The 17,173-nt window shown below is 48.6% G+C and overlaps 1 long non-coding RNA gene across 1 annotated transcript; it reads right to left on the reverse strand.

Annotated features, from left to right (window-relative positions):
* Window positions 1-1,493: 1,493 nt before the first annotated feature.
* Window positions 1,494-16,908, reverse strand: LOC148182834 (uncharacterized). The gene is made up of 2 exons (XR_015774166.1): window positions 16,690-16,908; window positions 1,494-1,990 (listed from the first exon to the last, which is right to left on the reverse strand). It is a non-coding gene; the product is annotated as an uncharacterized LOC148182834 (long non-coding RNA).
* Between the last annotated feature and the right edge of the window lie 265 nt (window positions 16,909-17,173).

The raw sequence follows: 17,173 nt of genomic DNA on the forward strand, positions 1-17,173 counted from the left end.
AGCAGGGAAGAGCCAGAGCAGGTGTTCAGGAGACACCAAGTTCTGTCTCGGAGGCACCAAGCTCATCAATAATGGATTCCTCAGTATTAAACTGCATTTCTTCCCCATTTAAAGTTTGATACAGCTTGTTCATTTGCAGGAGATATTTTTTCCCCGAGGAGCCCCAACACTTTGTTGTCACAGTTCCTAGAAGTTCTCTGCTGGCGCTTGGCCCAGACAAGTTGTTACTGAGCACACGCCTTTGTTATTGCTGAAAGACAGGAGATGTGACAATTCTGATCATGAACAAGTGCTGGGTGCTCCAAGGGACACTGCCTGTGTTCTCAATGCTCCACATGATCCCTTCAACATCTCCAGACTCCAAGCTGAACTTGCCACAAGGAGAACTTCAAGGTGAGAAGTTCTCCCTCCTCTTCCGCGGAGCCTGACACCCACAGACCTCACACCAAGCACTGCAGAGGCCCAGGTTTCCATCTGGAAATGGTCAGTGCTGAGCACTGGAGTTAGTCTGGCTTCCTGGAACCCTAACCCCAGGGCTAGGCTGGTGCCTGGTCCCCTGGCACAGCTCTGGGCTGCTTTCAGAGCTGTTGTTTAGGTTGTGCTGTGGATTTCTGCAGTTTTCCCCACTCAGACTCACACAGAGCCTCTCTGTGCTGTCACTTGGCTCAGCCCCACTGAGGTGTAACACCCAGGAAGACAGATCTCATTACAAGTTTCCAGATATCCCGAGTTCTCCTCGTTAGACTCGTCTGTGCCAGAGGATTTTGCCAAGCAAAAACCATATGGTTTTCCTTCTCATGCCTGGGGACCTGGCTGCCTCCCTGCTCAGGGCCCTGCAGACAGCACATGGGGCTGCTCTGGACACCCTCCCAGCACCCCCAGAGCCCACCCAGCACCCCCAGAGGGGCTCAGAGCTGCTGCCACTGCTGTGCTCACACCCAGAGCTCAGGGCAGCACCACTCGCAGTGGCACTGACCAAACTCGGATGTGAGCTCAAACACAACATCCAGCTCTTGCCAGCTCGGGTGGAAGCTCCCTCTGCAAAATGAAAACCAGAAGTTAAACTGCTGTGCCCTCATGTCCACCTTGGAAACCACAGGCCAGCACTGTGAGCCCCCAGGCAGATCCTACCTGAGGTTCTTTATTTCTCCTTTCCAGCCAGGGGAGTGTTCAGAGTCACTGCCCAGCACTGGGGGTTAGCACAGAGCTGCAGCCCAAGGGCCCCATCCGTGCTGGAGATGCCACAGAAACCTTCCTCTGCCCCAGAGGGACCAGCAGCACATTGTGCTGCACCTTTGGAACACACCTTAAAGAGCTCACATCGAGGTTCAGCGTCTTCTGATGGCAGGAGGGACTGGGGGACCCTGAAGTGATGGAGGCTCTGACACAGTGAGAGCCTCCAGCAATGGACTGGAATGAAAACACAAATGCTGCTGGAAGAGCTGTGCCCTGAAACACACTGTTTACTCTGTGCTTGCAAATACACTCCGTGCTGAAGACAAACTTCTACTCATGTTATCAGTTTTGAGGTTTGTAAGTGTTTTCCAGCCAGAATTCTCTGTGGGAATGGTTTGATCTCTTCAGTGCTACTGAATTCCCAGAATCAAGTCAGATCCAATAACACGGTGCAGCTTGAAAACAGAATATTTGTTTCTAGCCCATTTCTGAACGATTTTCATTACTAATATTGAAGATGTGAGGATCAGACAGTCATTGTACCAAAGACTTCAGGGGGTTTCTATAAAGCTTAGGAAATTCTGTGAGGGAGGAACAAGAACTTTACACTGCCAGTCTGAGCACGGATCTGAAGCGTGTATCAGCAAGCAGTAAAGGTGCAATAACATCAGCTTTTGCAGGAGGATGGAAGCCAGAACTGAGTGCTGGGTGGGCTCACAAATTCCCAGATGTTCTGTCACCTCAGGCAGAGGTGCTGGAGGAGTCCAGAGGCAGCTCCAGGAGGTGCTGAGCCAGCCCCTTACAGCCAGGTAACCTGTCAGAAGTGAGGAACATTCCAGAGTGCTGCTGCTCATTAATGCCCAAGGAAACCCCCCTATGGCAATGGGTAAAGGGCTTCCCTTCACAGCCCTCGTACCAGGCTTTGCCCTCTCCAGCCTCCTGCGAATCCCAGAGGGAGCAGAGCTGTAATTTCTCCTGCCTGGGAGCTCCCACAGGTTTGGCTGACCTGCAGAACATTGTCCCTCCCAGCAGCTCCTCTGGAGCAGCTCCTTTGCCAGGGCTCTGGCAGCTCAGGAGAGGGGCAGGAACCCCTCCCCAGCCCACCCAGCACCTCCTGGCAGGGGAGGTGGGAGGAAGGAGAACATTCCTGGAGATGCAAGGAGCACACGAGGCCTCCGACACATTATTGTGGTTTAAAAACAGAACACATGGAGCTAAGCCTGGGCTTTGGACCCAGCATTACCCACAGCCAGTCCTGCTTTCAGCAGCAGCTGCATGGGAAGTTGAGTTAACCTAAGAGTGAGGCACAGTAAAACCAGACCCAACAAGCTCCAACATCAGCCTTTAACTCTCATGTCACAATAACAAAAGTACAACACAGCCAGAGGGATGAGATCTGGACCATCCTCACCTAAACTGGAGCTCAGCATCTGCTTCACTAGAGGTTATTAAATGCATAATTTGGTACAAATCAAAAGGTGCTCTTGAGAATGCTCAAGTGGCTTCCCCATTCTATTAAAGTGTTTGAGGATGGAAGTACTTAATTGTCATGAAATCTGTCTTCTAATACACCCAAGATCAAAATTAATAATTTTATAGCCAGTGTTGACAAACTGCTTTTCTTCTGCCATGACAGAAGAAAATGTGTTTAGCAGATGCTTTCCAAACATCTTTACATAAACATAAAAATGTTTATTAAAAAAATCATGTGCTACAGTCACCTCATGCTACCAGAGGCAAAAAGCTCTTTGTCACCAGGGAAATCATCTCAGCAGCCCCACATGCACCAGACCAGTCCTGACACTGCTCAGTGCAGCTCCAGGTCTTTACACAGTCAGCTTCCCTATCCAGAAACCACAAAAAGCATTAATGATTGCAATGTCTCATTAATTAGTGGTAAATACAGGTGAATCAGGCAGAACAGCCAACTCAGTAGAACTTCTGGTGCTCACAGCATGTTAATATGTTGCTAATTAAGACCATCAGCACTCCTTTTAATTAATATATTGGCTTGCTTAAGATTTAATTGAAAAGCTCTCGCTTTTTTCAATTCAGAACATGTACCAGACAAAGACTGTACAAAAGGCAAAATGAGCTTTGTTTGTGGGGATAAATTGATGTTTGTGGGGATAAATTCAGCATTTTAGCTGCCAGCTCATTCCAGCTTCCAGATCAGGTTGGGAATGTGAGAGAACCCCAAAGGGAACATTGGGAATGTGTGCACACTCACACTCAGAGCTCTCTTGGGATGGGAAAGGAGCTCTAGAGGTGACACAGGGGCACCAGGACCAGGAGAACCAAAGATTCCTGTGTCACTTGGTGCCTCTGGAGCCACAGACTGACATTCACTGACATCCACAGAGCTTTGTCTCCAGAATTACAGATGTGGAGAGCAAATCCTCGGGGGACAGGACTCCTTCAGCCTCCTGTCTCATGAAGTGCAAGTTCCAGACTGAATCAGTGAATCGCTGGTTTAAATGTCTATCTCCAAAGGCAAAATGAGAACTATTTCTACTGCATTTTTTAAAAACAAAAAGCACTCAGTGTATCCTCCCATCTGCTTTCTTCTGCACTTGAATCACTTCAAACCTAACTGAGCTTCTGAGCAAGTTGTGTTTAACACAAATACCCTGAAGAGCTGTTGAGTTGAGATTCAGAACGTGTCAGATAGAACCTCCAGAGAATTTTCCTACAGGCAGAAGAAGGAGATGAGAAACAAAACTATTTCCATTTTCCCTCACTAGAAATATTTCAAAACATTAGAAAAATATCTAAGTGGTTTACATATATTAAACCTGAACAGGGAAATGCCTTCAGATTGCACAGAAACTTCAGTTTCACGAAGTTGCAGAGCAGTTTATCAATCCTTAAATCATAATCCCATTCCCACTTTAATTCCCTCTCTACAACACTGGTTTCCCTCGAGACTGAACATTTCCAGGAACAAGAGATTTCCAGGGAATAGAAGAGAGCTGCATCTGAGAACTTCTGCCAGGAGCTTGCAGTGAATCCTTCCCATGGACCAAAACCACAAAATGCCCAGTTCCTGGGATCAGCCTCTCTCTGTCACAAAGTGCTGGTGGCACGGATAAAACATCCACTGCTCCTCTCCCCCAGGATGGAGCTCAGCTCAGCCCACATCCCCAGGAGCCTGGCTGCTCTTTGCCATTTGCAGCGCTGTGCTCAGGATTCCCATCTCAAACCTGCCTTGAATTATCTCAAAAACAACAGCCAGAGCTCATTTCCCCCAGCAAGGGGGCAGAGTGAGAGGGAATTGCCCTGTGGGCGCTGGGGCTTGTGCCAGAGCTGGACCCACTCACATCCCAGTACCCCTTCCCAAAACAATTCCCAGAGAAAGAGAAATTCTCCCCAAAGGGGCTCTCTAGAACCTGCCCCACTTCATCTTCTAAAAAGAAAACAGCAAAAAGTCTCCAGCCATGACATTTTTTTTCCAGGGGAACGATGCAGTGATGGAGACACCCCAGGACTGCAATCCCTCCCTGTGTGGTGTTCCTTGAAGGGCTGAAATCCAAATAAGAGAGTGCCTGGGAGGGAGAATGGAGGGGGAAGGATAGAAATAGAGGCATTAACAAGGACAAATATTCTGTTGGTAGGCAGGCTCATGATGGAAGGGGGATTATGATTAAAGAAACCTCAAGAAGACAACTTTAAAACAAAGAGAAGAACTGCCCAAGTTACAAGACCCAAAGCCAAACAGAGCTGTCCTGGCAGAGGAGGCTGCATCTCCAGGGCCCCTTACATGGCAAATCCCCGAGGAATCCCAGCCTTTGTTTGGATTTCATGTTGCCTGTCAAGGGAGCACGAGAGCTCTGTACATCTTCGGGGTTTGCTCACATTTCCCTTTATCTTGGGGAGTTTCGGGTTTATTTTTAAGGCCTTTTTTGGGAGGGGAAGCACAGCCTGGCTGTGTCACAAGTGTGGGCACAGGCAGCACCAGGCAGTCCTCCCAGGGATCAGGTCTGGCAGCACAGGGAGCAGCAGGGACAGGCAGGAATCACCATTCAGGGGCTAAAACCTCTTCTCTGACACGAAACGTGCTGCTGCTGCCTCTCAGCCAGCTGCTCCTTGCCAGCTTCCCTGCTCCACTCTCAGCAGGGCACCGTGGGTTTGTGCAGACACAAAACACCTGCAAGCACCACCACAAACCACCTGAAACGTGACACCTCGAGTTGTGCTGATAAATCAAATCGCTGCTGCTAATGCTGCTTTAAACAGAAATGTTTTACTTTAGCCTGTCCTGGGTGCCTCCTGAGGAAGCTGCTGCTCCCCCTCCATGGCAGCTCCAGCACCAGCACAAGGCTTGGCATGGAATTACTGGGCAGCAGGAAAAATGCATCACTCCCAGGTCTCCACCTGTGGATCAGCTACTTAACCAGTCACCTATTTTTAGCTCTGCCAGGCAATCAGGATGCTGTTCACAAAACACTTCACCTTAAAATAAAATTGCTTTCCTCAGATGACGTTGTCAGGTTTTGTTATTTTCACTTTCAATGCGAAGCTTCAAATAAAAGATAAGGTAGTTTATTGAGAAAGGAAAGACTGTTCTTAATGGGAGAGAAAAATGAATGCATCATAGGCTAGATGTTAGTGATTATTGCTGGGAAAAGATGTGGAGATGTAATGGACATGAGATAAGGGGGAGGCAAACTGGGGAGAAGAGAGGGAAGGAGCAGCACTGCCTGTCACAGGCACTTGGAGCAGGAGTTTGAAGCTTGGAGCCTTTCAGTGGCCACAGCCTCCTCCTTGAGAGCCTCAGGGGTTTTAATGGTGATTTCTTCAGAGCCTGCAGAGCTCCCAAGGGGCTCAAAGGACTGTCCCAGCCTGGGGGAGCTCTCACACACAAAGCCCAGCTCCAGCACAGTTCCCAACACCAAACCACCCTTGTGATTCCTCTGCCAGGCTCCCACCCTGCTGGTACCTTTCCCTCCTCCCCTCTGAGCCCACACACAAATTTCACTCCTTTCCAGGCTCTAAAAGCCTTTTCCAAAGCACAAATGTTTCTCGAGCTGTCCACTCTCCCTGATCCCCACAAGTCCTGGCACTTCCATCTCCTCAGATTTGAGATGAATGGGACAATCTGAGGTTTGGAGAGCTCTGCAGGCAGGTCCTGCTCTCTGGGGTGTTTGTGTCAGCACAGAGAGATGTCCCTCACAGCAGGGTCAGTGTGGGTGGCTCAGAGCACCCCAAGACACCCCCTGGGCCTGCCAGAGACATTTGGGGAGCAGGATAAACCCCAAGCAGCTGCAGCCCAAGTGCTCAGTCAGTGTCTCTCAAGACACCAGCTGGAGAATGGAGCTACATTTGTGTTGCCAAAACCCAGGAGGGGCACAATTAACCTTGCAAAGTGACAAGAGAATCCTTTGCTGTACCACAAATCACCTCCATCCTCAGCAGAGTTTGACTTTCACACAGTCCCATTTGCAGAAGGGATTCATCTTTATCTGAAACTGTAATTGAATGCCAGTAGTTACCTTGGTGACATTTAAAAATCTATCCCTGTGCTTTGCTGTCAACACTTTATAACACAATAAAGCGCCTCGTGGAGAAAGTCAGAACACAGCTTAGGGAATAGTTCCTATGACAACTCCATGGATCAAGGGGATGGCAGAGATCCCCAGTGTCCAAAGGACAGCAGCACAGCCAGAGAAAGTCCAGGCTGAAGTCAGTGCTCTCCCAAAGCTCTGCTGAATGCAGCTTCAGCCCAGCTCCAGCCAGTTCTGAAATTAAACAAAACAATTCTCCAGGTACAACCATTTTCACTGAAATTGCCCAGAACCCTGACATTTATCATGCAGTCAGTCCAAGTGATTTCAGCAGGCCTCTGCTGGGACTGATCATTACCAGGGAGGGAGAGCCACACTTGCTGTGAATGTTGTTTGTTGTACTTCAAGTGTTAAATACAAGTGGGAAATTGAATTATTGACAAAACCAGGATTCCCATTCTGCTTATGGCAGCACGTCCTGTGAGATCCTGGGACAGAGGGCACTGGGCTCTCACTCCCCCTGTGTGTTTTTTCCAGGTTTATTGTTCACCAGAGGCAGATTTGTTTCACAGCCCCAGCTCTCCATGAGAAGCAGGGAGAGGAGCTCGGCTGAGGCTCAGCATTGCTGAGGAAAGGCCCCACTGCCCAACTCCACCTCTTCCTCCTGCGTTCTTGCCTTTCCCTTTCTCTTCCTTCCACTTTCCTGGGGCAGCAGTCTCCTCCCCAGCACAGCCCTGGGCACTCCATCCCTGCTCCTCTGGGCTCACAGCACAGGAACACCTGGCCCATCAGCCCCTGGAGCACAGAATTCATTCTGTCCTGCTGTAAAACTAAATCTGAGCACCAGTTTATTCGGAAAAGGCTCCAAACCCAGCTGTCCATGGCCTCTCCCCAGCCCTTGGGAAAGCTGTGCACGTCCTCTGTAGCTGTCTCATGTCTACCCTCAAAGTCCTCGATCCATTTCCAGGAGACAAAACCCAGCCTGCCCTGAAGATAAGGCTGAGCTTTTCAGCTGCTCAGGCTCTATCAGCAGAGGAGTGCATCAGAAACCCACGTTATTCATTTCATTAAAGAGCATTTTCTACCCACACAAAAGCACGGACCCTGCTAAACACACTCAGGCAGGTACATGAGAAGTTAAGAGGGCACATCTCAATCAGAAAATGCAACAAAAACCGTGGCTTTTTGGCACTCCCTAAAGATGTGAGAAGTTTCATTGGAATTTCAAACAGAGGGAACAAACACGAGCAGACTGATAATAACAACATGCCTGAGAAAGGCAAACCAGGTAAACCAAGAGATTATAATCTTGCCCTTCAGTAAAGTTGTTTTCACCTGAAATCCACTCAGTGTGGAGATAATCTTGCCACTGGAGACCACAAAAGAAAAGTTATTTGCATACAGAATAGGCTCACAGAAAATTAAACTGCTGTGCAAAACCAGAGCTTATTATGCAAGAAATGTGATAAGCTAAAACATACAAAAAATCCTCCTCAAGATCTGAGCAACATGAGCTAAAAATACCTCTATTGCATGTCATTTACAAATTCAAAGGGTTGTTTAGGCTGTGTTTAGATTGTGATCAAACAACACTCGATACATTTTTTTTCCACTTGTGATTAAAGATAGTGCTGGATTTTAGGTGTTCTGATTGCTTTCCTCGCTTCATTCTTATTGCTATTTTTAATTTGCACTTGATGTTCCGTGCACTGAAAGCAAGCAGCAGTGCTGGGAGGGTACCAAAGCCCTGCTCACGTTGTCCTGCCAGGGCAGGAGGGATGGTTTGGAGCAGCCCTGATCTCCACCCCAGGGAGTGAAGAGCGGTGCTGCCAGCCCTGGGTTTGCTCTGTGCTCACCCCCTGCCCTGCTGGGGCTGGGATGGGCAGCACAGCCCCCCGTGCTCCCACACCTGCTCAGCACCAGGACCAAAGGGCTTCTCCATCCCAACCCCTTGGGGCTCCCCTGGAGTCAGGGCAGGTCCTGTACCAGAAATGCTGGGCAGGCACCAGGGCAGGGGAATTGAGAGTCTCAGCATAACTCCTCAAACTTTTCATTCTTTCCAACTGCAAACAACAGAGATCAGTGGCGTGATGAAAAATTCTCAACCATAATTTACCATCATTTTTCTGTTACATAACATGATTTATCCAAAGCATGCACCGCTCTCATTCCAGTTTCCACTGGAGTCAATAGAATTATAAGTGTTCAGCACAGGTAAATGAGACACAGACCTTGTCCCCCTCAAACCAGCTCATGCCAGGTCCACTCCACATCCCCAGACCCTGCAAGTCTAAGGGACTTTATAAGAGATGCCTTTGCAGGTGATCAGACAGCATGAAATTCAGTGATTAAACAGAGCTGCCACATCCTGCAAAAGATAAAAACCAAAAAACAGCCCTGAGTTTTGCAATTGCAGCATTTAAGTTAAAAATAATCAGGCCGGTAGAATTACATAAACTCAAGTTTTGCACAAGTTCTTAAACATAAGAGTCCAAAATGGCCTACAGCTCACCTGAACACAATCCTCCTGGAACCCCTGAGAGATGTCATCCCTTCCCTTCAGTCAAGCACGTCAGGTAATCTGAGACTTTGTGCAGAGACCCCCAGCAGCAGTGGGGAGAAGGCACCAACCTTCAGAAGGGGCACTTGCCTAAGAAACAACATTTCTGGAACAACATCTCCCAGTTTCCCTATTCTTTCCTTTGTATCTTCCAGCACTGGGCCCTCTGCCCACTGAAGCCACCTTTGCCTTCCCCAGCTCCACCACGGAAGAAACACATCCTTGCTCCAAAGGTCCATTTAGGGGATCCAGTTTTCCTTGGGAATTCTGTTCAGCCGAGGATCAGGATTTACAAGGTCCCTCCAACCTCCCTCTAAATGAAGAATTGACCAGAGGGCTTAGCCCAGCACATTTCCAGAGCAGTCAGCGCATCCAGGCCATGGACAGGGACCTTCTGTCCCCAGGGAGGCAACAGCAGAGCCCTTCCCTTTGTGCATCATTTCCATTTGTGCCACATCCCACATCCCTTCATTCCTGTGGCATCTCCCCAGTTACACATCCTGTAAAACAATGCACCTTCACTGCTTAACCCACCACTATTCCAGGAACAGCTCCCCCCTCCAGCCAAGCAACATGTGGCCCTTCAGCATCCTGCCAGAGGGAAGCCTCTAGGCTAGAAATTGGATGACAAAACTGGAAAAAAAAAAAAAAAAAAAGAGTTGAGAAATTTCCCAACCAAACTTGTTTCCTAAAAGATTTCAGCCTGAGCTGATAAGTACGATTAGCAAAATTAAGAAGCTTTTCCACCTTTCAGCTAATTCAGGGAGAAAAGGTGATGGATTTCCTGCCACCTCTCTTGTTGTCCATGACACCTGGAGGGGCTGGGTCCTTCTCCAAGCCTCAGACTCAGAGTTTGGGGTTGCAGCAGCTTCCTGTGGCTGCAGCTTGGTGTGCTCACCATAAGGTGACAACACTGCCCCTGTTACCTGGGAGGAGGTGTGGGAATTGTTCTTTTCCATTTGTTAAAGCATTCCTGCAGTTTTCTCATGGCCCGGGTGATGCAGCACTCAGAACTGGGCAGAAATGGTCCCGGGGGGACAGGAGATGCCCGGGGGGGACAGGAGATGCCCCGGGGGGGACAGGAGATGCCCCGGGGGGGACAGGAGATGCCCCGGGGGGGACAGGAGATGCCCCGGGGGGGACAGGAGATGCCCCGGGGGGGACAGGAGATGCCTGCCACTGACCCCCAGGGCAGCTCCACCCTGCCCAGCCAGAGCTGAGCAGCCTCTCCTGCCCCTTTCTGAGCCAGGCAAGAGCAGACACCTGTGAGTGATGGGTGTGACCTTGGTGACACCAAAAACACCTTTAAGGTCTTTTCCAACCCAAAGGACTCTGTGAAGGAGCAGAGGCAAGCCTCACTTCCAGGAAGCTGTTTCTAGAACATCACCCTGACAAAGCCAACCAAACCTTTCCCCGGTTTTCTGGGACTGCTGCCCATCAGGGAGAGTCTGAGTGCTGCAGCCCAGGAACTCAGGATAGTAGTTGTGAGTTTTTTCTTAAATATGAAAAAATTAAATCCACTGAAAATACAAATTACTGATTTTTCCACAAAATTAGCGGTCTCAAGTAATACTTTAGATACATCTAGAGTCCATCTCATCCTGCATAAAACAACATTTCTGCTGCCCTCACTGCTGCTCAGGCTGGGGGTAGGCAAGGCCAGCAGAGGGTTTGAGGGGAGGACAGGTAGGTCCTGTCCCTTCCCAGCTCTTCAGCCCCAGTACAATGATCTGTTTATGGAGCCCAACACACACGTGGGCGGTTCAGCTTAAAAAAACTAATATTAGGTATCATGTGTTACAAAGTAAACTTTTCACAGGGAAGATGTTTCTATAGTAACTCATGTTTTTCTAGCCACACATTTCACATCAGGGTTGCCCTGGAAACAGAACTATAGAGATGTGTTCAGCAAATAAGTTGTCAATAGCTTTTTCTGCAGGCCCTGCACTCTGCCCCTGTCAGCCTGAGGCTGAGCACAGCACCCTGGGGAGACTCCAGTTCTGATGGCAGCGTGGAATCCTCCCTGCCCGTGAACCACAGCATCATTTCCCCCACACCACGCTTCTCAGAGCAAGTGAAATGGTCCTGGGGCAGGTTAGAAATCCAGAGAGCTCAGTCCTGCTGAAAGGAGAGCCTCAGTGAAACACCTTCATCTGCAGGAGAGCGGTGGAATTACCCTGCTGGAAAACCTGAGCACTGAAACCTCCCAGAGACCTCGGGGTGCTGCTGGGACGTGTCAGGGGGACGTCAGCTCATGCCAGGGAGCAGTCTGGATCTCCCTGGCTTTGAGCATATATTTAGGATGAAGCATTCCCAAGGGTAACGTACAGACTCCCACTCACCTCCAAGGAAAGTCTGCAAAAAGATCACAGCTCTAATCTGGCATTTACATAGTAGCTGGGATTTTAATTACTATTTGTTCAGCACCTCACCATTCATTCAGCAGCAGCCATTTGTGCACCTGCAGCACTGGCACTGCTCCTGACCTTTGCTTTCCCTTCTTCTTTCCCACTTCTCTTCCCTGGTTTTCCCTCACAGCTCCCTCCAGCCCTGGAGCCCCAGCCCAAGCAGCAGATGCTGATATCCATTGCAGCAGAGCCCTTGCAGGCTGCTCTCTGCCTCACCTTCTCTTGGGAGGAATCTCTGCTCCTCCAGGCAGCTCTTGGCACCTCATTGTTGGCTCAAACACAAGGAACCCAAAGCCCCCATCCAGAGATGCCACCTGAAGGGGAAGAAGCTGTAAGTGACCCTTCACTCAGCTCCAGATTTATCAGCAGTGGCTCACAGCTCTGTGCCCTCCCAGGACTGTCCTTCAGACAGAACCTGCTCAAACAGCTTGAAGCATTTGACATGGCAGGAAAGGAACAATTTGCTCAAGTGCCCTTGTATTTAGGCTCCAAGTCAAAACTCACTCCAACAAAGGACAAAACCCCCACCGTGCTGAGACCTGAGGAGGGAGAGACTGAAATTCCTCTGCTGCTTTGACTGGGGCTGAACAGGCTCAAAGGACAAGCCCTGCACAATTCCCATTTCCATGAGTGCCTCCAGTGCTGCTTTGCATTCCCAGCATGTTCCCTGTGCTCAGGAGGTTGAGATGCTGGGCTTGGGGCTGCCACATGGAACTGCACTTAATCCAGGGAAAAAATCAGTGTCACTTAATCCAGGGGAAAAATCAGTGTCACTTAATCCAGGGGAAAAATCAGTGTCACTTAATCCAGGGGAAAAATCAGTGTCACTTAATCCAGGGGAAAAAATCAGTGTGAGTGGGCTGTAGAGGTCCAGTGCAGATGGACCTGGTGTCCCTAATGGAAGGGTCATTTCTGCTCCATTCTGCAGAGAGAGCTACATGAAAATATCATGCTGGGGTGTGTGATAAAATCTGGTTTTTCAAGCTCATCCTCCAACCTGCGGCAGCACTGGTTCGAGTATTTTAAATTATTTCGTATTTCTGTAAGTATGCAGTGGAATAACACTGAATATGACACCCTCCCTATTTCACACTCTGCCCCCTCCTACCTGCTACGAACAGAAGGAGCAGCAACACAGCTCCTGGTGCTTCATTCTGAGGTGTTACAACAAGACAGTCCAGATTCAAATGTCTTTAAGGAATAATTTTCAGGAGCAGAGCGATGGTGCCCTTGTTCCCACTAAAGACTCAACAGAATAACCTAAAACAAATAAATAAAATTTACCTGGGGTGCCCCATAATGGGAATTTTGAAGGAGCCACGTACCAGGCGTGATGGAAAGGAAATATCTGAGCTTTGAAAAATGCCACCAGAATTGCAAAACAGCATTAGATGGGCCTGGGCAACAATTGGAGAGTGACCTTAAAACTCCTCTGCTGACAGATTGTGAGTTACAGTGAATTTTACTAATTCATATACACAGGTCCTGCTCAGCCTGGCCTCTGTTTGCCTGCAAAGCCTTGGGCTGGAATCTGCTCAAGCCAGGAGCTGCTTGCACATGCCCAGGAAATGCTAAATATAAACTGGACAATGTGCAGATAAATCATTTTAATGAACATTTTAGGTCAAGGCCCAAGTCTTTTTTTGCACCTACAAAGGACCAAGGGGACAGTGAACACCTGTCCCAGGTACAAGTCCTGGAACACTACTGCAGCTCAAACAGCATGAGAAGTCTCACCAATCCAAAACATCCTAACTCTGTAGCACTGAAAAACCAGTTAATTTCCTCTCTAAAGAAGACAGAAAATAAGTCTCGCTAGAATTAATCACTGCTTACATCATATTGCCCCACAGTTCTAAATCTCTCCTTTTAGCACACTTTTAAAAGCAGATTTTCAAGGGCACTGCCTCTTGATGAAGACCATTCCCTACATGTCCTTCAAACACTTTAGATTATTTAATGAGTAGAGGAAGAATCTGTAAATCAGGATTTGCAATGAGATCATTCCACCATAATCTTTTCATTCATTGGACAGGCTTTGGGTCAAAAGAGCCAAGAAATTAAGTTCAATACCAAAAAGGGTCCACACTAACAGACTGCTCACATTCCAGTGTCATCCAACATTTCCTAGCGAGCTCAGTTATTTCATTCTGTCCCCAACTGAATCTGACCTCCCAAAATAAGAACTCCCTGGGATTATTAATAAAATTATTAATTACAGCTAGGGCCTGTTTGCCTCCTCCTTCCCAGCTGTGTCTCAAAGGGAGCAATACCTGAACACGCTGCCTGAGGGCAAGAGCAGAGCAGCAGAATCGCTGTGAAATGCACCCTTACACCTGGATCACACTGTGCAGGAGCTCTCACCTCTCCAAGGGTTTTTTTCTTGACACTCGAGGTCATGCCCCAAGATTTGGGTGAACATTTGAGTGTGCAAAGCACTGAGTGTGCCTGAGCACCTCCCAGCAGAGATGTTGAAGTTTAATCACCAAGGACCAGAGCCTGGAGCTGTCCCTCAGATTAGATTTACCTCAGTAGTGCAGCTCTCAGTTACAGGCTGTGAAATCCACATTCAGTCCCTTGGGATCCAACATTCCAGCCAGAGATTTCAGCTGCTCCCACCTGTGGCTGCCACAGGTGAAGGTGTCAGGTCCTGTGTCCTTGTTTCTTCTGAGGACAGGCTGATCCTACTTTTAGTTCTCTTTATTCCAAACAAGCAAAATTCCAGATACTTCAAGTTTCCTCCTAACCTCCACCCCAAACAGGTTCCACCTTCCCCAGCCCCTCCTTGGGGGGGTGGCACCAGTGACCCAAACCGTGCTGCCATTCTCGTGCTCTGGCTGGAACACTGCCCTGCACTCAAACCCTTCTTCCCAACAAAGCACCAGGTTCTCACCTCTTGCACAGACACCTCAAACTCTCCCTGTTTGCACTCACAGAGGACCCCCAGATCCAGCCCAGCCCAATTATCTGCTCAGTCACCACTTCCCATCCTCAGGTCTCTGGGATAATGTCAGTGTTGGAGTTATCCAGGCTGGTGGAGGGTTTGGTGATGGATTGTGTTCCAGAAGCTGGAAGTGCCTGAGCTGCCCCTGATTTGCTCTGCTCGTTAAATCAGGGAAATGAGCTGGGGTCATTAGAGCTCTCCTTAACTAGGAACCATCAGGGGCTTACAGAACTCGTTTAAATGCACAGAAGGTGCCCTGAGGAGAAGAGTGGAGTTTGGTGCTGGGTAGGCTCATTCCCCTAAGCAAAGAGAAGCAGTAATGAACACAAAAAAATAAAGATCCAGTCTCTCAAAGGCACAGAAATGCCTCAGAAGGGGCCCCCTCACTGCAGCTGCTGCTCTCAGTGGCCAGAAGCAATTCCTGCCACACAATTAGCTTTTCCAAATGGCAGAACCAGAAGGTGGCAAACTGTGACCTGTTCCCAGGCTCATACACTAACAAAACCTCCTGCAAGCATTTTTTTTTTAATTATTCTTAGGAAAACCTCAAGCACACAGGCTGGAAAATAGTTACATTAATACAGAGGAAAACTACTACCCTGCAGTCCAATCACACAAACAAATAGAATAATAAAGCAGGTGACATTTCCTATTAGCAATCTCCACTGGTTGTGTTTGCAACTCTTGAGAAGCAAACTAGCAAAAATACCAAGCCTGTTTTGTTAAGTTGGTGAATAAATTGGATGCTTGTTAAGCCCTGATTGCTTCTTAAATATTTGCCTAGATGTGAATGTCTTGAGAGAAGGAGGTTAAAGCCTTTTCAGTCTGATCCTGTGAGACCTGAATACAAAGCCCATCTTGTAAAATGCCCTCCTGCTCGTGTGAAGTCTCCCAGAATCAGCCTCATGACTGAAACAGGGCTGAGCTCACTGTGCCACTGGGCTCAGAACCCAAATATGAAATACTCATTCAGAGCTGGGCTTCCCGAATTGCTCTGGATGCTTCCTCCCCTCCTCATTTTCATTCTTTTAGTTCCAGTAAATTCCATGGCTTTTTCCCCTGCACCTGGATGATCCCAGTGATCAGCAGCCTGGGATCTCCAGATGGATTCACCCTCCCAGCCTGCAGGTGTGTGAGCACATGCATACATACCCTGCACAGGTTTTGTGCCAGGAAAATGGATTATCCCCAGCTCTGCCACTGCCTTTTCCCATGGTCATTTTGTCCCAGCAGGCACAGGACCTTTGGAAACCCCTTGGGATGGTTCATGTTCAGGGTGTGAACAAAGAGGGGAAAACAAAGCACTAAAGAAAGACAATTTTACTCTTGCAAAGAGAAAACCAGACAAGACCTCTCCACAAACTCCAACTGGCTGCCCTCCATCCCCCTGTGCGAGGAGCTGCTCTGGCACCAGCAGTGCCCATCTCACCTCTGGGGGTGTCTGCAGCACAGGGGTGGGGATTTCCACAAGCCAAAGAGCCTCAAACCCCTAAACCCAGCTGCAAGTGTGCTGTCACCATCACAGGAGTTATAAATAAACCCCAAATCACCCAAACTCTCATGCCAGTATAATTTCAAATGAGCTTGGACAGAAAAGATCAGCCTCCCTGGGCTTGCATGCTTGGTTCTAATAGCATTGACTGCCTGGTAACAAGATGAAGAGCTCTTATAAAAAGAGACAAGCAGCAAGAAATTGTATTATGTACTAATACCCCCCCTTTACTGACAGCACTTATCTGCAGGACTGAGGGCTGCACAGAGAAAGGGAGTTAAAAGCTCTGCCATCATCAACCACGGCTCTGCCTTCTGCACCAGAGGGATCCACGCAGGGTTTGTGCCTCCACTGGGGCCAGGGCAGCTGCAGGATTGAGTTCACACAGGGCCAAACACAGAGCTCAGCTAGGAAAGCTCCCAGGGCAGATTTCTGTGCACCCACACATCCCTCCCAACACTCCTTCCTTCCTTCCCTTCCATCCATCCTTGCCAGCAGCAGCCCTGCAGAGCCTCTCTGTGCTCAGGGACCGAGGCTGTGCCCAAGGAGAGTTTGGCATCACAGGAAACAGCAGCAGCTCAGAGCTGAGCCCTAAACCCCCTTACCTGCTCTGGATCCTTCCCATTTCATCTCCCAACCCAGCAGCAGTTTGTGATTCAGTCTCTTCTTATGTGAGGAGCTGAAAATTGATGGCTGAACGTGCTCCATTCCAGAGCTCCAGCTTGGCCTGAAATTTAAGTGCTACTGGAGTTTAAAAAAAATATAAAATAAAAAGCCAGGAAAGTGAGACCAGCACATGGCAGGGAGGAAAGCAGCAGGGGCAGTTTTTCTGGGGAAGAAGGGAAGCAGGAAGAGCACATCACCCCAGACACAAGATATTGCTTTCAGCTGTTCAGTAACGAGGGTTAAATACCCCTGAACGGCTACAGGTGTGACCAAAAAAAATGCAGAAGTAAAATGCTGATTTTTAAAAAGAAATCAACATATTCTTCAGAAAAGCAAAACAACTTTAAGCCCTTTTTAAAGGGAATATCTTTAACTAGCCCCCAAAATAATGTGAGGACTGTTGAGCCAGCACATGGCACAGCC

The sequence above is a fragment of the Pseudopodoces humilis genome, chromosome 19 (assembly GCF_049639895.1).
Source record: "Pseudopodoces humilis isolate 2021_Gansu_Grassland_sample_001 chromosome 19, ASM4963989v1, whole genome shotgun sequence".
Lineage (NCBI taxonomy): Eukaryota > Metazoa > Chordata > Aves > Passeriformes > Paridae > Pseudopodoces > Pseudopodoces humilis.